The sequence below is a fragment of the Mycteria americana genome, chromosome 3 (assembly GCF_035582795.1).
Source record: "Mycteria americana isolate JAX WOST 10 ecotype Jacksonville Zoo and Gardens chromosome 3, USCA_MyAme_1.0, whole genome shotgun sequence".
Classification (NCBI taxonomy): Eukaryota; Metazoa; Chordata; class Aves; order Ciconiiformes; family Ciconiidae; genus Mycteria; species Mycteria americana.
Window position 1 is genome coordinate 76,788,623 of NC_134367.1, and position 23,010 is coordinate 76,811,632.

At 43.7% G+C, this 23,010-nt stretch overlaps 1 protein-coding gene across 1 annotated transcript in view; it reads right to left on the reverse strand.

Moving 5' to 3' along the window:
* The window catches only part of AGPAT4 (1-acylglycerol-3-phosphate O-acyltransferase 4), an 87,015-nt gene extending 78,064 nt beyond the window's left edge, over window positions 1–8,951 (reverse strand). Inside the window, exon 1 of the mRNA XM_075499095.1 lies at window positions 8,610–8,951. The gene's annotated coding sequence lies outside the window, so the exon portion shown is untranslated. The remainder of the gene's footprint in view (window positions 1–8,609) is intronic.
* Between the last annotated feature and the right edge of the window lie 14,059 nt (window positions 8,952–23,010).

Consider the following 23,010-nt stretch of genomic DNA (forward strand, 5'->3'; position numbering starts at 1 on the left):
GGCAACATAACGAACACAAGTCTAATTTAGGGATTGAGCAAGGGAGCAGGACTAAACAGCACATAAAAATTTACAAGAAGGTATACTGAGAATCTAAGCAGGATGTAGGCTACGCTGTCACACAAATACAAGCAACTTGTATAGTTCCTCAAAAATAACTGGGGTGAACAACAACCACCAACCTAGGACAACCAACTATATCATGTGCTCACAGCCAATTTAGTATTTGCTTTCACAGCCAACCTTAAGTGCTTAGCCAAAGGTAACCAGGCCAACACATTACTGTCATCTGGCACCCTCCTCTATAAAAAACAAGCCCCCCAAAATGTGTTTCTACAAGGTCACTTCAGTGACCTGGCTTGCTGCGAAAGTACAGGTGGCTTATCAAATAACAGGATCTGAATGTCTGCAACAAACTAAACCTTCTCAAATATAAATATATGTATGCATATAAGTACAGATGCTTTTGTGTTTATGATACATGAGTTTGTGTACCAAACAGTCATGGACCATTTGAGGCAACAGTACACCTGAGCTACAGAGATCAGAGTCTGTCTAGTTTAAGCCATTGGTTCTCAATGCACGGCCTGTGAGAAACCTCTCATTGGCGAGATCCACACCATCACTCCCGGGCACAGGAAATTAACACATTACAGAGGCAGCAGGGACAGTACAGCAGGATGTTGCCACCTGCATCGTGGTATTTAACCAGCATCAAGGGCACACAGCACTATGGTTGATCACCTCTGCACTGGGCATTTCAGGAACAGATCCAACACAGGAGTAGCTACTGAGTTCTCCAGTGGTTATTACAAAAACGTTTCTTTTAGAAGGGCCCGAAGAAAAGGGGGGAGGGAGGGAGGCAGGCAGATAAAGGATCATTCAGGAGCTGGTATAAAACCAGAGTTGCTTTTTTTTTTTTTTAAATTGTGCTGGGAGCCCAAACATTCTCTTGATAAGAGATAAGCTTTGGAAAGCAGGTCTCTCCTATGAAGACTCACGGTTTATGCTTGCCAAACACTGATCACTCTCATCTTGTTTTAAAGAACTGTAAATTACATTCACAGCAACACAAAGGTTCAGCGCAAGGTACAGGAACTGCCTATACTCTCAACAGAGAAAATACTTCCCCCACATCCAAACCAGCTTTAGGTGTGAGGCAACAAGGAAACATGGATCACACGTTTAGTTTAAAGCTTTAAATATTTAATCCTCCTATTCTTACCCACAAAGAGTTAGTTACAAAGTTAGACTACAAAAGTATCATCTCCTAACTCCAGTTCTGCAACAGCTAGCTTTCCACACCACGCACACACATAAGCAGTTGTATCCAGGCAGAGAAGTTTCACATCCACTCAGCAGACTTGGTAGCATAACCAAGTCCACTTCTATATGCAATATCAAACCCTTTATGGATAGGATTAGAAAACAGTGTGGATTTTTGTCAATTCTTTCCAGGATTTATCCATCCTCCTTCATATGAAAAGCTCCAGCTATTTAGAAGCAGCTAGTGAAATAAGCCTGGCAAGACCTGTCTTGCTGCCCACCTTACACACCAGGAACTCAGAACAATGCTGTTAGAGAGCTTGCGACATGGCAAATCCATGGCAGAGCCAACGCCAGAACCACAACCTGCCAATTCCCCAGGCTCCAGCTTTCAACATAAAACGGCACTTTTCATCCTCCTTTATTTGCCTTCTTGCCCACGCTCAAGTTTCCCTTGCAACAGCTTCTGACAGGTCACGCATAGACAGCAGAGAGGGAACAGACACATCCCACAAGAACCTTCAGTGGCAGCAGATGATGCAACAGGTACAAATGCGGGAGATGGTTCAAACCAGGATGTATGTGCTGATCTAAACAACTCTACTTTCCCTTCCTTTCTTCATTCCTCAAGAAAGGAAAACCAAGTATTCAGCAACTTGGATGGCTCTGTACTATAAACTAGAAGTTATAACTTTAGTACAAAGCTCACAGTATTGTGTGCACATGCACACAAACGTACATCTTTTTCATTATTCCTACCCAAGAAGGAATTAAAGGCATTGCTAGATGCTTCAAGGACAACAGTCAGAAGATAAAAGTCTGGGAAAAGGATCATTTTCTTTCCTCAGTATGCTCCCATAAAATGACCTCTTTATATTTCCTGGAATTGTGATCTACAGTTTAGTAATTTTGGGCAGGTTCTTTAAGCCTTTTTGTAGAAGTCTAATTTCTAATTTGTGTGGCTTTGTTGTTTTGTTTATTCAAGAAAGCCAGAAAATGCAACTAATGAACAACATAGGATTTGTGGCAGCAAAAATATCAAAAAAAGATCTGGAAAGTAGCAGAGACGGGGCATAAATCACTGAGCTGAGAAAAACACTGTGGTGGCAGTACCACTGGTTTACAAGTGGGACTTCCACCACCAGACTCTGGGCTGGTAACAATTTTCTACTGTCCCCCAAAAAACAGTACAAATAATTTTAACATCGTGTCTCTTTCTGAGAAGCTGTATGGCCTGCTGGAGAAAACCACCTTCTCCCACTTGGCAGATCTGAGCCCTGCTGACAACGCTGCCACAGATGCAGCAGCTACATGGGACAGGCCACATCCTCCATGCTTCCTAATCACAGGGATATGAGGGAACAGCACAGACCTCGTCTGTGAGGGGATCCAAAAGCTTTTAGTACAAATCACAAGATGTTGTTAACAGTGCTGGAAATGAAAAGTGCCATCCACCTGATTACAACTTCAAGTGAGCTGTTAGTTTTTCCTGGTCTTCTATGACAGTAGACTGCCTCCTTCAGCTAAGCCATTTGCATATTTTTAATTAATATGAAATAACTTTCGTTAGCATGCTCTTTGAATACTAAGGATATGTTAAACAGAAAAAGATTTGCAAGATTTTTTTTTTTACCTCCAAGTATTCACTTAATTTGGCTGTATTCTACCATGTGACACTGAAGAGTATGAAGTAGCTGAATCCCTCCTTTATGAGAATGACATCCCAAAATTGGAAATGGCAATGCATACACATAACATAGCCACACCAAGACAGGGATATGAATATTTATTCATTAGGTATTTTTTAATGCTTCTTTCTGTAGAAAATAGTTTAAGAATGTGGCAGGGAAGCTTCCAGATTTATTATTCAAAGAAAACCAACTACTGCCTTAAAGGGGTAACACCCAATACTTAGAAAAACATATGTCTTAGAGCTGAGATGTGGTTGGCATGGTTCCAAAAATAAGATGCCGGCTTCAGTGAAAGGCTCAGCTGCACCCACACACAAAACAATCAGACATCCAGATGCCAGGTAGAAATCCAAACAAACATGGTGACTGCTTTACCCACATTTCAGCAGTCCTACTCCACATCAGTTTTCACTCACCTCTGCCTCTAAGACACAAGTGTTCAGAATATGCTACACCATGAACTCAGAATACTTTCAGCCTCCTCATTCTCCCCAATCATCAGTCCCCTAACAGCCTGATTTAATTTGAGAACTTCAGAGAATACAAGCCTTTATCACAGGCACCAGATTTATCAAGTCAAATAATAAAGGGAGTCTTCATTTTGGACCCGATTCAAATCCTGTTGAAACTAAAAGAAATCTCTCAACAAGCTTCAATAGTCCCTGTTATTTGGAAAACATTATCCCTCAAAACCAGCCAAATGTGATATAACTAATCAATGAACTTGTATTCTCAGCACCTAAAGCCAGGGCTAGTCAAAACCACCTTAAACTTCCAGCAAAATCATTTAGAGATAGTGCTTGATCCAACAGCATTTACCTTACTGGATGGCAAGTGTGTAGATGTTACAGTTCCTAAACATGCCATAACAATCCAGTAACATTTCTACAAGTTTTGCACTAAATTAAGCATCAGGTACATCAACACCTACCTGGATTTTCTACAACATCTCTGCACAGCTTCAGGTGGCTAAATCCTTTTAAAGGCCTGGCTTTGAGCTTTCTTCAAATAAATTTGAAGAATTTCAAATAAATTTACTTAACTTCAAATAAATTTGAGACAGTTTTAAAAGGCTTAAGTTCAGAATGAAGCTTTTCTCCGTCTCCGTGTTGGATGAAATGCAGTATTTATGCACGCTCTCAGAGGTACAGGCATAGGCATGTAAAAACCAGACAGTGACACAGTGAAGGCTCAATGAACTTGGGAATAGTACTTTCTTAGTTATCTTTCTGCTTAATTGTAACCCTATTGCACCTCTACCACTACTGGGCAACAGGAACAGTTAGTTTCTTTCAGTTACTTTGATCCTCTAGATACTTGTTTTACATTTGTTGGTTGTGGGAAGATAGTGGTATTGCTCCTGCCTACCATCTGCACATTTGGCAACACTGATGTTACTGCATTGTTTTATGGTAATTTTCACTAATACCAGATCAAGGGTAAAAAAAAGTGAATGTTTATGCAAGTTTCAGCACTGTCTAAACCTATCCTCAGAACCAGAAAATAAACTAAAGCCTTGTTAACCCTTGACAAACCACCTGTGACTTGAAGGGGGAAAACCTCATAAATTATTCAAGTGCAGGTGTAGGCTGCTGCAGACAGAATGCTTCCAGACCTTCCAGATGTGCAAAGCAGCATCTGTACTAATGGCATTTTCCAAAGTGCTGAAAAACATTGTAAGAAGAGGCAATCTATGATGTGTGAAGACAGGGATAACGTGGAGAGGGGGAGAAGCAGGACAGTTTCACACAGTAGTTGTCACTTGAAATGGATTAAAAATCGTGTGCCATTTTTACACATAGATTTCCCCCAAATATGTTATTTCCCTGTCTTTAACAGCAGGTTTTAAGTCAGGTCTTCCCCTTTTTCTAATAGGTGAAAAAGCTTGCATAATCTGCCAACTGAATCTGCACATGCAAACCTTTTCATTCACCTGGATCCTGCTGGAAAAATGTGTTTGAAATTTAACTTTGTTGATCAGATTAAAAGCAAATCTGGTGGATGTCAGAACGTTTTCAGATGTTAATACACAGTCACACATGCACGTGAAATCACTGTGCTTGTCTCTGCCTGCAGCTCCTAACCTTCTGGCAAGTAAACCCTCTCTCAGTGACCTTTACCTCTTACTTCCTTCCAGCCCAGAACTGGTTAATTTGCTTTCCCTGTTCCTGTTATTTATGCTACAGCAGAAACCTCAAGCCAGGTCAGCCCTTCTGCAAGAAGGGCAAAATTACTTCAGTGTTAAACGCTTCATGGCAGAATATAACAAGACAGACAGAAGGGCTGAAGGTGAAAACGGAGACATGTAAGTAAAAAAGGCTTGAAGTTCAAAATGAAGAGTAGAGCACTAGCAGGACCATAACCCAGCATCTCCCAACTGTGGGCTCACTATAGTTATTAGACTACTCTGCCCAGTTCCTAATACATGGTTTATGTACCTTTTCAGGAAATCCATTACAACCATCATTTTTTTTCCTCACATTATCAAAGAGGGGTCTTTACAGCATCTTCATCCTTGCCACAACACACGGTTATTCTCACTCATTTCCATTTCCTCTTTCCCTGACCTTACCTTGACCCTACCATATCTCTAGTCCGAGGCACTGGAGGAGGATAGGAGAAAAGCATGAAAACGTAGTGAGTCAGCAGTTTCTGAGAAGCACATGAGCATTAGTCAGAGGTGATCAGGGTACTCACCACACAGTCAGATGTCAATGAGCTTAAGACCACCAAACAACAGATTGGTGGGCAAACTTTCCCAAATACCTGAAACTGAATCACTGGGGAAAGCCACCCCACAGACAAAGCACTTGGGGAAAAGACACATACTCAGCTGCCGTCTACCAGTGATGAAATGCAACAAAGCATACAGGGTACTGCTCTCAGTCACATTTCTAGTTTCCTTACAAAAAAAGTCCACCGCATTCAGTACAGCTAACTCAAACACACCTGAGGAGACAGCTGCCTTGACTCATGTAACATTCTCTCTGATGAGGGAGGCCCACAGTTGCAAAAGCTTTCACTAACTAAAGCACGTGCACTGCAACGCGTTGTTACCCTCTTGTTCATCTGCTCCCTTATCGGGACATACCAACAGCAGTAGTAGTGATGCAATTAGTTAGGGAAGTGTTCTTCTACATCACACAGTGGACATTCGACTTCTTAACATTTAAGACCAAATTACTAATACAAGTTCTAAGGGCCACAAGTGCACATTTGCGACACGAGAATAACATTTTGCTAACCTCAGCACAGCTGTGATAGCGTCTTCCTGCATTGAAGAGATTTCAAGGGGCATTATTCACAGACTTCACCTTCCAGCAATAAAATCAGGGTATACAACAGAAAACAATAAACCACCTTGTTTCAGCAGGGCAGAGCAGAGTCATAGGATCTTCATCCATCACCTGCAAGAGAACCTTCCTCCTACAGAGAAGCACTTCTCCGCTATGGTACAGCAAGTACATCAAACTGTAAACGATGTACAACCGTCACTCCAGGAAAGCATGCCTCACTCCAGGGAGAAGATGAACACTGCTTCAGTGCCTCTGAATTTTGGCTGGACAGAGCAAGACTTACTGAAAAAACAACCTCCCCACCAAAATGACACCTACGGGGTTTAAAGAAACACAGTTAATTACCATGCTCTGGGCACAGTGTTTTCTGTTCTGTGACTCCGGGCAGGCGCCGACCTCTCCTTGCAGTTTCTCTACTCCTACAATATAATACTTACAGCTTCTTGTGAGGCACTTACTAAAATCTGTTATTTTTGCCAACAACACAACCAAACTTTGCTTAAGAGCAACCTTTATCCATCAGCAGCTTACAATACTTTCCCTGTTCATTGCAGGCTTTCCAATATATTCTTCCACATGAATCCTGGCCCTCTGTCTTCCATAAAACACAGTGAAAGTTTCATTTTTAGATACAGCTTATTCAGGCATTGTTATGCAAAACATTAATAGGAAAGAGCAAAGCTATGCATAGTATTTACACAAATTTCCAAAATGAATCAAAATGTATTTTAATGTGTAGTATTTGGAAAAACACAGCATTAGATCACATACAAACAGCTAGAGAAAGCTGCTGGTCAATAAATGACAGCAAACATTTACAGCACATCAGCTATTCTAGTGATCCATGCAGTCAGTATTATACAGAGCAAGTCCTGGCATACTACAGACCTCTGTATGTTTACAGTAATCTTACCATTTACATAAGAAGTTAGAGAAGAAAGGCGGCTGCAAATTTCAGCTTAAGTTGTTCTGCAATAGTTTCTCTACTCATCAGCTTTTAATTCTTTTGCAACTCACTCTTAGTGTGAAGTGATTATCAGTACAAGCTGAGGCTACAATCGGCTGGTACAACTTCCTGGGCTGGACGCATCACTGTTTTTAAAGAAATGCTTGGGGGATTTTTTTTTTTTTTTGAGAGTTTCTTGCATCCTTCCACCTCTTGTAAAGTATTTACAGTTTTCATGTAGCAGCAAGGTTGCTCTCTCCCACACAAGCACTTGCATAAGGTACACCATTCTTAGACGTTTGCACATGGTCTTGAAACACTTACAACTCTTAGAAATGCGTAACAAAGGTAAAGACCAGACGTCTCCGTGTGACATTGTCCAAACAGACTCTTTTCTTGGTTGTCTTTTCAGCCATACGAGTGAGTGCTCACTTGTTGCACTAAATGCTACAAAGGATCACTTCTTAGTTAAACACTACCCGCCTTGGAGTTTTCCCTGCACCACACGATATAAGTCGAGACACCTTAAATCAGTTTATAGACATTATTTAATTCGGCTTAAATCTCCTTGTGAAGAGACACAGATAGATGAAAGGCAGAGCTCCTACAACACGTGAACACATCACCAGAGAGGCAGACTCCCCCCCTCCTCCGCCTAACCACCGCTCACGCTGCCTCAGCTCACGGACTTGTAGATACCACGGAAAAAAAAACAGCCACCACGACCTGCCACGGTGCACTCGCACGTCCCCTCCGAAACCCGCCGCGACCGGGGCACGCTACGCCCTCTCGCTATGGAGAAGCGCTTCGGGGAGGAGGCAGCAAACAGGCGATCGCACCCGCGTTTCCACGGCAACCGCCCTACCCGCCCCCTCCCCCTGCCACCGCCAGCCCCGCTGCTGCGAGAGGGGAAGACCGAAAGGAAAGTGCAAGGGGCCGCCGCGATCGCCCGCCCGGCAGCGCCCCGCGCCCGCCGGCGGAGGGGGGGGCCCAGCGGGGCAAGGCCGCCGCAGCTCCGCCGTTTCCACGGAAACCCCGGCGCGGGCCGCGCTCGCCACACAAAGGGGGCCCGCGGGCGGCAGGAAAATTCTCGGCGGCCGCGGGAGAAACGGCGCGACGGGGCCAAACGGCGGCGGCGGGGGAGACCCGGCCCGGCGGCGAATAAATCAGGGAACTTCTGTCCGCAGCCCGCCTCCCGCCCCGCCGCGCCCCGCCTCGCTCGCACACCCCGCCGGCGGCTGCCGGCCCCTCGACTCGCCGCTACGGCACGCCGGGCGGCGGTCGTCTTGGGGAGGGGGCTGGGGCAGGTCCAGCTTTGGGTTGTTTCTTCCCAAGGGGGCACCACGCCGGGTGGAGAAGGGCGGCCCCACACCTGAGGAGCTCGCTGGCTGCCAGGGGAAGAGCACGTACCTGGCGCCGCCGGGCCTTGGCATGCGTGCCGCGCTGAGGCGCCGGGAGCGGGCGGGCGGCGGGGCGGCAGCCGAGCCCCACCAACTGCCACTAGTTTGCACGCGCCGGGAGGCGGCCGGCTCGGGCGGGGCCGCCAGGCTCCACCCGCCGGGCGGCTCCGGGAAGAAAAGGGCGCCTCTCGCCTTCCCTCCCCGCCGCCGCCATGTCACTTCCTCCCGGGGCGGTGGGAAGGGGCGACCCCTCCCCGCGCCCGCTTAGCCTGCCCCTAGGGCCGCCGCCCGGCGGAGCCCGGAGCGGAGCGGGAGAGCTCCGCCACGCAGCAGGCGCCGCCTCGCTGCTGAGGAGCGCGGGGGGACGGCGCTCGGGGCGGAAGGGCGGCCGGCTCTGAGGAGGGAGTCGGAGCCGGGGGGTGAGGGCGGCCCCCTGGGCGAGGCAGCGGCCCGGGGAAAGGGGCGCAGGGCGGCACCCGTCCCCTGAGGGCTGCCGGCGTCTGGGCTGGCTGCTCGTCATCCCTTACGGGGGCAAACGTGGGGTTGAAGATGGAGGGGGCAGCCTGGGCTGTGCCGTGCCCGCACGGAGGCCCTCCTGGAGGGCAGGCTGCAAGCTGTCGTGGGGTGAAGGGCACCTGTGAGTCTCTGCCACTTCAAGCAGAAACTGGGGGACAACATACCAACCCCACGACCTGGGTGCTGTGGAGGAAAATAAATGCAGATGGCAGTCATCCAAGCACCGAGTACCCTGACTCACAATACTCACTGTCTGTGAAAACGCAAACATTTGCTGTCAGGCTCTGACTGTGGAGTGAAAAGCACCTTCCCTGAATGGAGAATAGCAAGAATCGAGTCTATTAAGCACCCGAAGCATTGGAAGGTGATAGTGCCCGGGGTGATGTATCACTGGGACAGCACTGTCGGCTCTGCAGGGTGTGCGGTTGCACCAGGGCTGGAGGGCTCCCGGGGCTGGGGTCTGGCAGGGGGAGGCTAGGGTGAGCTGGCTGGAGCAGAGCCCTGGTACAGTCCTGTCCATAACAGCCACAAAGCATCACTGTTTACACTCAATGTAATTTTTTTTTTTTTAAAGTACTTGAAGCAAACACTGAACTATGGAAGTTGTACTATACATTAAACAGGGGCAGAAGGGGGATAAGGAGGCAAGACCTCCCAAACTAGTCACTGGAGGACATTCTCTAGGGAGCAAGAGAGAAGTGTCCTGAGTAAAATATCACATTTGGGAAGGACAAGAACCTACAAGTCTCTCAGGGAGCAGCAAGAGCAAGGCTATTGCTCAAGGGAAGACAACCCTGGAGCCGAAGGCGACCACAGCACAGACAATATCCTCACCAGCAGGAGCACCACCCCACAATACCTGAACAGAGCAATCAGAGGATGGTGCAGGGTCCATTGACAGTCCCAGACCAGATGAAGCAATGAATCAGGTGCAGAGTTTGTCCAGGAAATCCAGTCAGGAGCAGTAGGAGGTAGAGCTGCAACATGGATCCACCCAGCAAACAAGGCAGGAGACCAAACTGAAGGCACACTCACCTACTACATAGCTCAGGCAGGGACTGAAGGCCCAGACCTAGGCTTAAATGGAGCCCTGGTCCACAGGCAGAGCATGTGGGTGGGGGTTCCAGGTGGGGCTGATCAAGGCCATTAACACGTAGTGGTGCCGTCAGGGCCCTGACAGATTCCTGCTGGTGGGGTGGGTGAGTGTGTACTGTTCAGGAGGTCGAGATTTGGCACTCTTCCTCCCATTTGGTCATGAAAGAGTTGAATCCAGCCCACTGACATCCTCAGGCTAGTGGTCTAACTGCTGAACTGTTACTTGGAGGGAGATTGGTAAAGGGTATTTCTCTAGCCATACTTTAGAAGACTGACCCTGTGGCTGCATTTTAAAAAAAGGACACTTCCAGGCAGAGCAAGGTGACTTAAATCCCTGAATGAGGTACTTAATTCTGAAGAGTGGCTAGGTTTGTAGCACAGCTATGTCCTAAGCATCCCCTACTAGCTACTTGAAGCAGCTTTGTGTACTACATGTACAGATTTTGGGGATATTATTCCAAGGCATCTCACTCAGGGTCTAGGTGTTATCCTGAGAGCCAAGGGTCCGAAAGTCAGGCACCCTGATGCTGAATGTGGTAGTACCTGAACATCTTTTATGTGTCTGGCCTTGAGACCAAAGTCTCTGCAGCTGGTTATTTGTATGTTTCCCATTTTCTGGGAGGCAATAATAAAAATCTGGCTTCTTGCTTTCATTAGTGTTAAGCTGCAGCTGAATATAACAGGATTTATGGATGCTTTACACCTGAGAAAACTCTCCAGTGGAGAGATAAATCCTAGTTTTGATGCAGTACATCTATTTCTCAAAAGTCTAACCAGGAAAATGTGAATAATAAAACCCTCTTATTTAAATTGGGGTTTAAAAGGTAAATTAATCTTATGAAGCTGTTAGGTACCGTGGTAAAGACAGACTGGAAAGCCCATAGCAAAAAAATACTTCTGTATTAAAAGCGAGGTTTGTGAGGTCCTCACTGTGTATTTTTTAGGTGCTATGAACAAGGAGGATAAAAAGGAAACCGATTATCTTTCCTTAAGCTCTACCCTTCAGAGCACTGAATAGAGTATATTAAGGTTTGTACAGCTAATAAAAAAAAAAAAAAACACCAAATGGCCAAGGGCAGCTAAATTAAGTTTCTTCAGGTCTCAATTTTGGCATTTCCTTATTCTGACTGCTTGAGTTTGCAACCTCAATGAATTTCTTTCCTTGTTGCTTGTGGTCATGCAAATACCTTATTTGCATTGGGCAAGACTCGAGAGTTGAGTCAGGAAATTAACACCAGGCGATGACTCCTCCCAACTATCCAAGGGCCATTTCTCACTGTGCGTGAAATGGGTGACTTTCAGTGAGTTCCCTGTAAGAAAAAACAAAACAAAAACAAAACCACCACCACTACAACAACAACAACAAAAACACACACAAAAAAAACCAAACTAAAAAACTCAGACTCCTGCTGGGCAAAGCAAGCACTCTAATCGATAAGGAACCCAGGTACCTCTCATGGCTGAAGTGAAATTAACTGCTTGCTGGTTCTAACAGCTGGACCCCAACCCTGCTCACCACATGCACTTTTAAGTGCCTTGTGAATTCAATTTCACAAATTTAATTGCAGTTAAAAGCTTGTGTATTCTGGAAAGTTCTGTGGTTCTAGCTATGCCAGCCTAGAGAAAGAGGCAGCACCTGTAGCATTGATGCTGCTAGACTGATGGGGTGGATACTATATAGGGATATGCTATGATACACTGCCACGAGCAGCTGGACTCAAGGAGCCCGGTTTGCTCTTGCTGCATGTCTTATGGTTAGATTCTCTAATATCTAATAAGGTGTGGGTCCATAAAAACGTGTCTATAAAAGACATGTTTCCTGCATTTGAAAGCATTCATAATGTTCCTCTTCTGTGTAGGTTGAGTGTAATAAAGGCTGAACTGCAGGCTGTCCCTCCGTGCAGGCAATAACAGGAAGTCTTTCCTGTACTTGGCTTATCCGTCTTTATGAAATCGGTGGGAAAGTAATTGTGTTTGAGATCTCTGCTGCTTTTTTGGGCTTGATTAAAATCAGCTAACAAGTTCAGGAATTACTGTAAGGATTGATGTGTATGGCATGACTGCACAATTTTTTTCCTTTAGGAAAACAGATGAAAATATGTGTACATAGGTTAATATATGCTAACAGTTTATTTAAATATGGAAACCAAAAATGAAAGGTACTGATACAATGCATTGTTGTAATGATAGAAGTCCTAATATGGATGCAGGTATATCAGTTTAAACATGCCAGTGTGGGGGTGGTGGTGAAAATCATACACTCATAGCCCGTATAACTAGCTTTTCTGGGCAAGTTTTTCTAGGGTGGACTAACCCTAACTGTGACACCTGCCAGCTTCTCCTCTACCTCAGCTGTACAGTGGATCCACTGTTTTCATATAGAAAGCCCCACTTCCCTGCACAGAAGCCGCACGGTACCCACAAATGGAAACATCCTGTTAAAACTAAACCCTGGGGCCACAGTTAATTTTAGAATAGACTCATTCTTTAATTGAATACGCATTAGCAAAAGAGCTGTGTGAGATGCATTACAGGAATTTAAGCTCCAGACTGTCCAACTTGACCCTGCACGAAGTCTAATACATACAGAAAGACTACTGGCTGAGATGCAGAAAAACCATGTTTCTTTTAACATGTTTTTTCTTTCAGCATGCTTCATTTTTGTAACAAGTCCATGGCTACTAATCAATGATGGGGCATTTATCATTTTTAAAGAAAACTATTCCTTTAATAAGTACCAAGGATCACACCATACAAAAAGTTTTCCAAATTACTCTTTGCAGAATTAGACCAAATATTTTCACATCTACTGACATCCACAAAATAAGCACTCCTTACACACATGCAAATATTATTTCCATGACTGTTTTAAGTATTCAGCTTGAGCCTACCTATGAGGAGAAGAGGGGCCTTTGTTTCTCTCTACACACATATAATCTAATACAAAATGCCACAGATTTGTTTTCCCTGTTTTCTTGAAGCTTGATTAAAATGAAGACTTCTGCGTGGACACTTTGGGCCCAAACTTGGTGGCTTAGGTGACTGGCTTTAGAGATACCTGTATGTGCAGATGACAGAGCAGAAATTTTTCAGACACAGTATACAAGACTACTGCACAAGAGGTGCTAAGCCACCTGGACTTAAATGTCACGCTGAAAAATACAAATATCGCAAATTCATTAGTATAGAAACTGAAGTGAACTGTACACAGGAGGGTGATTCTGCCAGCTAAGTGGCATGCTCTGCTGGGAGTGTTGCAAGGCTGCCATTTTCTCTGCCAAGGCATAGCACAGACAAGCCTGACATTTTACTAATATTGATCTTGTCTTCTTTCTACAAGATTTTTTTTTGCATTACAATGATAACTTAAAATGAGGGTAGGACCCCCGCCACACACTTGCACCCACCACTGTGGTAGGAGGACATCTTGCAGCTCTGATCAAACATGGTTCAGAGAGTGACAAAAAGGTGAGGGCTTCAATAGCACCTTGGAAACACAAAGATGCCAACATCTGTTACTGTCACGGTCATGTGTATGTGTGGGGGGGTGAAATTCCTCTAAGATCTTAGAGGAAAGATCACTTTGGAGATGCAAAGGTAAGTGCTGTTTAGAGGATACTCAGGAAACTGCCACTCTTCCAGAAGCAGAGATAAGAAGCTGTAGAACAAAATCTTGGTCTGAATGACTTGGAAGCTGGAGTAGCTCAGACCCTTTAAGACCAAATGCTGCTTGTGCATAACTCTGTTTACATCAAGTTTACCGGGGAAGAGGCACGCTGGCTGCTCTCCAGGTCTTCAAGGGCAATACCTAATCTGTATACATAGTTACACAGACATTAACAGTCAGAACCAAATCCACACAACCATTCTTTTTGCTTGTACATGTAGATTTCCTCAACTAGAAGAAGAAATAATTATGTCAGTATGATGAGGACAAGGCTGCTTTATGTTGCAACAATGTGTAGAGACAAGCTATGCGAGCCTGCCACTTTGGACTTTGACAAACTTACAGGAAATGGCAATCCCTGCAATAAGTGTGTGCTGCTTTATCTAGCTTGTAATGAATTCTGCAGCAGTGTCCTCACCCTGGGAATGCCTGCATGCTCACCCTGCCCATAAAAGACAGCAGTTTTAAGCCACACTTAAAGCATTCATCTTCATTCTGCCAGGGAGCAACTCTAGTTCCCTTGCCAAATTTACATTGAAGCTAGCATTTGATTATCTCCTTGTCATTCAATTACACAGAATTGGAAAGGTCATTTAAAAAAAAAAACTTTTAAGAAGCGGCAGGCAAAATACTCATCCTTACATGTTGCTCACTAAGAACTGTTGCCTACTGCAGCTCCTCTCACCAGCCCTGCACCATGCCTTCCATACTGGAAACATAAGACGGGACACAACTCTCGTCTTGATCAGCTGTTGCAGTCTCTATCCAGTGTTCTCTTATGTGCTACTTTTTTAAAGACTGCTTTATCTGAAGGGAACATCAGGAAGCTGTCTATTTCCCAAGAAAATTGTGGGATAAGCCCTGGTTAGGTGGCAGGAAATATCCACTATGCAGCAGTCTTTATATGGATGGTGGATATATTTTTTTATTATTATTTCTGTGTAGTCTGATGTATTTGACGAACAGATTTGTGTCACATTTTATCTGTATACTTTAATAGAACCCACTAGTTTTTCATAAAGACCCCACACTTCAGAGACATTCTGGGAAGTATGGTTCTTGAAGACTCAAGGGTTAAATTTGGTACACCCTACAGAGTAAGGTACTCGCTGTGAGCAAAGTTGACCCCTCAAAAAATGGAGATAACTGGCATTCTGTACTGTTGTTTTCTTTCTTAAAATGAGCTTGCAGTTGATGAAATAGATTTTTAAATAAAAAGGCATTAGCTAAAAGCTGAATACTGATGGTTCTTGTAAATGTCTATTATGCACACTAAGGAGCGGAAAAATTTGGGACAACATCTTTGATACTAAATTGCAGAAACAGATTGTGTAAGACATGATAACAGGGAATACAGAGACAAACAGCATTAGAAGCTCAGGACTTAGAGAAAAGGGGTGAAAGAGTCAGATAAGATTTTGTACTGATTTTGCCTTGGGCTGCCAAATACCTGTGATACCACTGAAAAAAATACAGTACACTATACATGTAGACTGCCTTATCCCACTAAATCCAGAAAATCTGTGTCCTGTGTGAAAAATGTACAGGACACTACTTTTCCTCTCTTTTCTTCCTGTTAATCTTTCTCCCTCTCTGAAGCTATGGTCTTGGGAACCTACATATTTCCAATGTCACAGTAGGAGACAGGTCTCCTGCCTTGACCCCTTAGTTCTTCTTTTTCTATGATTTGGCCTGATCTTGCTCCCAGTGGCATTTCATTGATTTCAGTGGATGTAGACACAGCTCTATAACTGGCTCTTGCATAAGAATGCTGTATTAAGAAAAATACTAAGTTCCAGAGAAAAGGAAAGTAGTTCCTGAATATAAAACTCTTAAGCAACCATGAAAAACTTAAAACAGGAATGTTTTTACATAAAATAATTGGAAATCTCCTCAAGACATCTGATCATCCCTCGGCAGCAGTAGCTCAAAAAGAAAAGGAGCCAGGAAATGAAAAACAGACTGGACACCTGTGAGAAAAATGACCAAGTAGTTCTCAGAAGCCCAAGCCTCATAGTGCTTAGTCTATTTAAAACACCACAATGCTCTAAAGGCAGGCTGTAATGAAAAGAAAACATTGTTGACAGAGGGATGTTATACTTTCTGAAGTGAAATTGCCTCAGTGCAAAAGATTTTCTGGGTGCCTTGCTGGCATCTACTAATTATTTACCTTTGAATCCTTAACCGTAGTATTTTATACATGTTTGGTTCTAGTTCTGTACCATGCCTTGCTGGTCTCTTTAAATTTAGTGTGTGCATAACTATCAATACCCAGTACTGTGTCACTACTTTCTGTATGACAACACTGTAGCATGTGCATGGAGAAAGCTTAAAAGGATTTGCCAGAGATGTAAGAAAGGCTTGTAATCCAGGGATGCCTTTGGGTAGGTGCAAACTAAGTGATGATGCCAAGCCTTTTCCCTTCGCAGAACAGTGCCAGCCTCTGTGCAGTGGCAGAGCCTCTCTGTGAGCACTATCAGACACAAAAGATCAGGCCATTTGTGTAACAGCTTGCTTTTGCCTCTAGCTGCCCCTCTGTGCTCTCTGGACTCTTGTCTGCCTCAGTCCTAAGTGTGGCCTCCAGCACAAATCACAGCAACCCCCAGCACTGTTTCAGCATAAGGGCCCTGATTCTCTGTGTGTGGTAGGAATCAGACTGTCCATCTTTGCTTCATGGCACAAGCTGCCCCATTGTATCTTCCTCCCTTCTGTTCTTTGATCCTGTGAAAAGCTCGGGGCCTGGGGGATAGCTGGGGGTGTGACAACAGGGTATGGAGCTAGTCACCAGTCTGATTCCAGCAGAGGATGGTGGTGAATCAAAGGCTATTTATTCAGACGACTCCTTTGTGGTCTATGTGAAATTGGAAATGTGAATTTGCAATTGCAATCCACTTCCTTTGGAAAAATCACTGCAATTGACAGTAATTAGCAACCTCTTACAAGCCATTGGCAGGCTGTCCTGAAACCAGTCGTCAAGTTCTTTGGGCACTGCATTGCCTGAGACTGCAGGGTCCCTTGTCACCAATTTAATATGTTCCTCAAGCCTGAGGCAAAGGCCCTGGTCCAAATACCTCTCCAGTAGGAAACTGTTCCAAGTGACCTTATGGCTGAATGTCCAAATGGCTCAGCCAGAAATTGGGCAGTTCTCCCACTTGGCCCTGGAGGGGTGAACCTCCTGGAGGTGGCCGCCTAAACCTGGTACTAAGGTACTAAGGTGGTACTTTAGAACAGTCGCTAGGCGAGACCTCATCAGAGGGCCGCCTGCTTCACAAATGGGACTCGAACCCCCAGGACCTTGTGTCAGATGACTGTCACAACCACAAGTTTAGATAATCCCTCATGAAAACTGTTATATACAGTACACAGAATGGCCTGTTATCTGAGACAGACCGACTCTATAGCCCAGCATCAGAATTGCTTTGACTAGGCATGTGTTTGTATTAGAAGAAGGCATAAAAACATCAACAATGCTGTTTTATAGAAAATGCAGTAGGAAATACAGAAGTACCAAAGCTGAGTGCAGTATATGTCTGGTATTTTTTGCGTGATATATTGAAAGGTGATTGGGGTGAAGGACATGGATTGCTGTTAAGAGACACTTCTTGCTCTACAGAGAATCCTCAGTGTCATCCTACTAACTGTCATTTATCACAGGAGTTCAGGTGCCCCTGAGCTCAAGCCATCGATGTTAACAAAAAAAGCCTTGTTGTGCACACAAACAGCCTGATGAACCCATGTCCTTACCAGCTCCTGGATCTACGAGCTCAGACCCAGCTGTTTGGTGTAGAGGCAGCTTTAACACAACCATTCTCTGAGTGATTTGACACAGTATTATTTGTATTCTCACTTCCATGCTACCAGTATGTTATTAATCCTACAGCCCTCACTGTTTCGTATTTTTCTCCAAACTGAATAATATAGCTAATGTCATTTCCTACTCACCAACTCCCAGATGACTAAGAATCACTAGTCCAGGAAACTCTGTGCTCTGGGATCTGTCAATGAGTCACCTGGCGATTCAACCACAAAACAGTCTACATAAGCACTCTGAATCTACTGCTTTTCACATCTTTTTGAACCACAGGTGTCCCAAGTATTATCAATACTACCAACAAAGCCTGCTGCCTCCCAGGCATGGTAGCCATAATGGTAGCATGAATCAGAATTGGCTACACTAACTGCAGTAAATCAACAGCACTGAGCAATCCCATTTCATTAATATCAGCATCTCATCACCAGCTGCTCCTTGGAGACAGATGGCTGCAGCTGACTCCCTAAGTATTGCTTTCTCTTGCCACCCACAACGAGTTGTAGCGTTTGAGACATCAGTGATCTAGTAGTCCTTGTTTGTGACTAGAGTCACTAGAGTTTGTTTATACACTGGAAATGTCTCTTCTGTCCTGTTGTCTTCTTTTCCTGACCCTTTTTCTTCATAAGGGGAATCACAAACAATCAAAAAAATCGGTGTTTATTTCAACACAGATGATAGAATTGCAAAACCCATAGCTGAAAAATCTCCACCTTACACTAGCGGTGTTACAAGACGTACAGCAGGCAGTGTGACACCATCTCATGACAACTAATTAAAAAGGCTTTTGCCAGAGGGAAAACTTTCTACCTGGCAGGTATGAAATGCTTTTTTCTCTCTTAATTCAAATACCTTATTTAGGCAAAGAAATGAACTCTAAAAATAAATCCTATGCATTGGCACTGGTCAAACGATTGCAATCCCAATTGGGCCCTCCCTCCTGCATTGAGTTGTGCCAAGGGGACTTTCCCAAAATCCACTTGAAATTAATAAAGCTTCTATGAAGACAAGGGGATTTGCCAGTGCTCAGTTTAGCGCAGCGTGAGGATCTTATAGCCAGTGTTACATTCACTCACCAAGACATACGGACTTTGAAACAGCAATGCCTTTTGTGTGCAGGAGTCTCCATCATGTGAGAAAACAAGTGAGGTTTGCACAACCCCGTGGTAAAGACTCCTGCATAGAGTGGTACGCTTCATCCAACAGCCAAAAGAGATTCCTGGGCTTGTGTGCCGAATCACTGTGTATCATAGGTGGAGGGGTCCAGCTGCCTTCATAGCATTTTGTGGATTTTGCCATCAAGTTCCAGTTCCAGTTCAAGTTCCAGTTGTTCTCTTAATGGAATAGGACCTTGTGGGAATCCTACGTGTCTCCAAGAGTAACTTGCCCTCGGACTGTTGCTCTGTTACTACAGTAGAGCTCACAAGAGGGACTGGGAGGGAAGAAATACCATCCACCTGGGTTGTGACACCTTAAGGGCATGAACAGTCTTTTGCTATAACACTAGACAATATGAAGTACAATAAGGCTTTGTAAGAACCGCTAAAATATTACTAATAATACTCCACAGCTAAATAGAGGCAACAAGTGGCAGGCTTGGGCAGCAGCAGTTGTTTAATTTTATAGATGAACTATTTTATTATAAATGTCTTTGGGAATCTAAAAGCCATTTCTGAATTAGGAATTGAAGGCAAACAAATCAACAATGTGCATCTTCCCACAAGAAAGTAGGTCTTGAAAAGCCTTTCCCAAATTTTTTCACTTAAAGTAATTTGAGTTTGTTCCTTTTTTCTTTTAGTTTCCTGTATCCTAAAATTGTGCCTAGAAGCTAGTTATTAAGAGTGTATTTTTGGAAGCACGGCTGTCAGTACTTTTAAAGTAATTTAGAGCAAATGACTTTATATTGGATGCTAGCAGCAAATGGGAGCCAGCAAAGTAATGGCAGAAGTAGTGGGTTAGCAGAGAGCAAATGCTCATGAGGGAAAATACAGTAAGATAAAACTTTCCTGACTTCACATATCAGCACTAATGATCACCTCGCACTACAGTGTCTGGTGCTCAAGCTGATAAAAATAGAGTTATTAAGAAGATCCTTAAGTGTTTGTGGACCACTTGATTGCATCGTCTTAATTAGACAAGCGTTGAACTCCTTAATGTTGCATTCAGCTCACTAACTGAGTGACTGCAAATCACTTTGGGGAAGGTTGTGGCAGCTCTGTTTGGGGTGATGTGAGGGCAGGTGGGGATGGGATGGACCTGCAGCTCTGTAGAGAGAAAGATATGCCCTGCCCTGACATGCATCTGGTCAGTGTAGAGTATAGGGCACCTTGCCTTCTGCTGGCTAAATATTTATCAGGGCATAAACTATGATAGGTATAACTGGTTAACTGGTGTAGTTCCATGGATTTCCACAACACTAGATACTGGTTTACAGTAGAGGAGAATGTGGCCCTCTAACTCTGCTTTACCAACATAGCTAAGGGGCTTTTTAGCAGACAGAATCTGGCAAATCTCACAGGGGTACTTTCAGATGTTATTGGTCTCCTAGCTGTCCTTCTTACCCTCTTGGGTTACTGATCCTATAGAAGAGGCAGGAGCAACATGTGCCTGTGTCTTAACTGCTCCAAGGCATAGCCCAAGTTTTTGGCAAAATCACCTCCAAAGGCGAACTGCTCAATGCTAACTGTTTCATTATTCATTGGAATTATTCATTGGAATAAGTTATTCCAATAAGTTATTGGAATAAGTTATTCATTGGAATAAGGCAAGTAACAGAAGAAGGGCAGGGCACAGAGACGGGCATGGTAGTGTCTTCAGCCACTTCAGCAAAATTCTTCAGAGGACATTTGTCAAGGTCCTTGCTGAAATTGGATCTATGCAGAAAGGTATGGAAGGTACAGTGACTTACTTCCCACAGTTAGCTCTCCTAAGGAGAGGGGAGAGGGTACAGACGTGCAACAGATCTTGAAATGAGTCTGAGTAGCAAAATGTTGCTACAGCATGAGATTTCAAAGTTCGTAGAGCTAGTAAGTGTTTTAATTCACTGTTTCAGTTTAGGTTTATATGCTACACACACACACATAAACAGCAAAAGGTATGTTGCAAAGTTAACCACTCAAAGATGGAATGCCAAAATGAAAGTGGCCTCCTCTGTGGGTCTTCATATGCTATGTAAGTTTGAGTTTACGTGGCTGTCCAGTTCTTTTTCCACAGACCCTTTCCCATATTCAGAGCACAGACCAAACAGGCCTCATATTAAATGAGAAGTTATTCAAACTGTTTTTTCTTCCTTGTTCAATGTGTGTGGCAGCAATACAAGCTCATATTTATTGCATGTTGTTTAAACCCTCGTGGGCATTTTTAATGGCACTGAATGTTATAGTGCCCAAGTTTATTTTCACAGCTCATCTGTGAAGTGAGGCCAGGGGTCATCAGCTTGATTCTGCCATCTTAACTCTAAGTGGTGAGTAACTTCCTTCATGATTACTGGTGCTGCTCTTCAGAAAAAGGAAAGAAATTCAGGGCTGTTTTATAGTCAGCATATTTGTGCTTCTTCTAAAAGCCCCCCTTGCACCAGAAAGGTATGTGAGAACGTGGGTCATCATCTGGGATGAGCTACGTTCTTACCAGTGAGATGTAGAATGAACGTGATATCAAGTTCAAAGAGGAGGAATCTGGATTGTCAAAGAGAGGGATGTGTCATTAAGTCCAAATGCTGTTCTGAAAATGCAGTTTTTCCATTATCTTATGTACAGTTTCTAGTCACATAAATGCAGCCTCGTATGCAGCCTTTTTCGGTTGTAATGCATGGCACTCCTGGCTGGCAGAGACTGAAGTATGCAGAGGCAGCCTGAAACAGTGGCAGAGGAAAGAGGATGAAATTGTTTTATCATCCTACTTAACAACTTCCTCTGTACTATAATACAGGACATTTGATAACCCAGCTGTCTGTGTGTACAGGGTCAAAACATTGTCCCTTAGATATAATAGCTACTATTGTAATTAATGAAAACTACAGAGTCGGGATATAAGAGATTGTAACAGCAAAAGGGAAAAGCATGCCTAATACTTTCCTTTATAGCAAAGCTCTTCCAATCTCACATAACCCTAGAAAACTTTCAGCTTTCAAATTGAAATTTCCTACCACTGCTCACTCTTCAAGACTCAATTCTTGGTGAAATTACAAGGTGCCTGCTTTGTTTATTTAAGAGAATAAGAAGCTAAAACTGAAGCAAAAGCACCCATTAGCATTTGTTTGTTTGGGGTTTTTTTGCTATTAAATGAGAAATATTGAATAATATTTGGAGCAACTCCTCAGCAGTTTACTACAGAAGGAGATACCTTGTCACAGAATAATTCTGCCAGAGATCTCTGCAAGTACACGTTAATGCATTTTGCTTGAGGCCAGACGAGTCGTCAGAGGCAGGTCAGGATGCATATTCCATTGTTACTGACTTCCTGTGTTGGTTGACATATAACAAAGTTCATTTGTTGATGCAAAGACTACCTTTTTTGAACGAATTCTGACCAAAATGTTGCTCCTGTAATTGTGGTAGTTCAGCAGGCATATGGTACCACCATTTATGAAGTTTGCAATGCAAGAGTCGCAATGTCTGAAACTAGGAAGTAACAAAGGGATTAGGTTTTACATAAAAAGCTTATTTTTTCCTTTCTCACTGGAGCAGGACATGAATGAACTGCACAGGATCTATGGCTACATGAGAAGATTTTAATATTATTGTGTTTGCTGTCAGAGTACGGAAGTCTCAAGGTCTCCAGAAACATTAAACCATATTTTGGAGAAATGGTTTCTGACAAGCCATTGCTCTCTGCAGAGAGGGTGCACTGAGGCCACTTACCCGGTGGTGCTGGTATTTGCTGCTGGGTTTTCCACTAAGCAGTTTGCTAAAATGTTATACGTGTTTTTGAATAATTTTCTGACCACTGAACTGTTTTATTTTTGTTTTCTTACAAAAGAAATGAAAACTCTATCCATGCTATAGAGTAGTATATGTTCCAAGAAGCATATATAGGAGATAAAATCATACCTGCTATGTGGTATACCTTCTTAATATTCTATTCAATGTCTATAGAATGCAATTTATTTAGTCCCTATTAGGTGCTCTAAGACAAAACTAATAGCGGGGAAAATGTTCAGAATTGCATGAATGGCAGAGAAGTCAAAATCCTATTTTAACTTTAGGTTTCTTAGATACTGCAATAAAGAGTGAAAAAAGCTCTTTAAAAATGTGTCCCATTTCAATTTTTAAAAAAAGTTATTATCTAGCAATATGGTTTATACTCTGCCAATCACCATAGTACAAC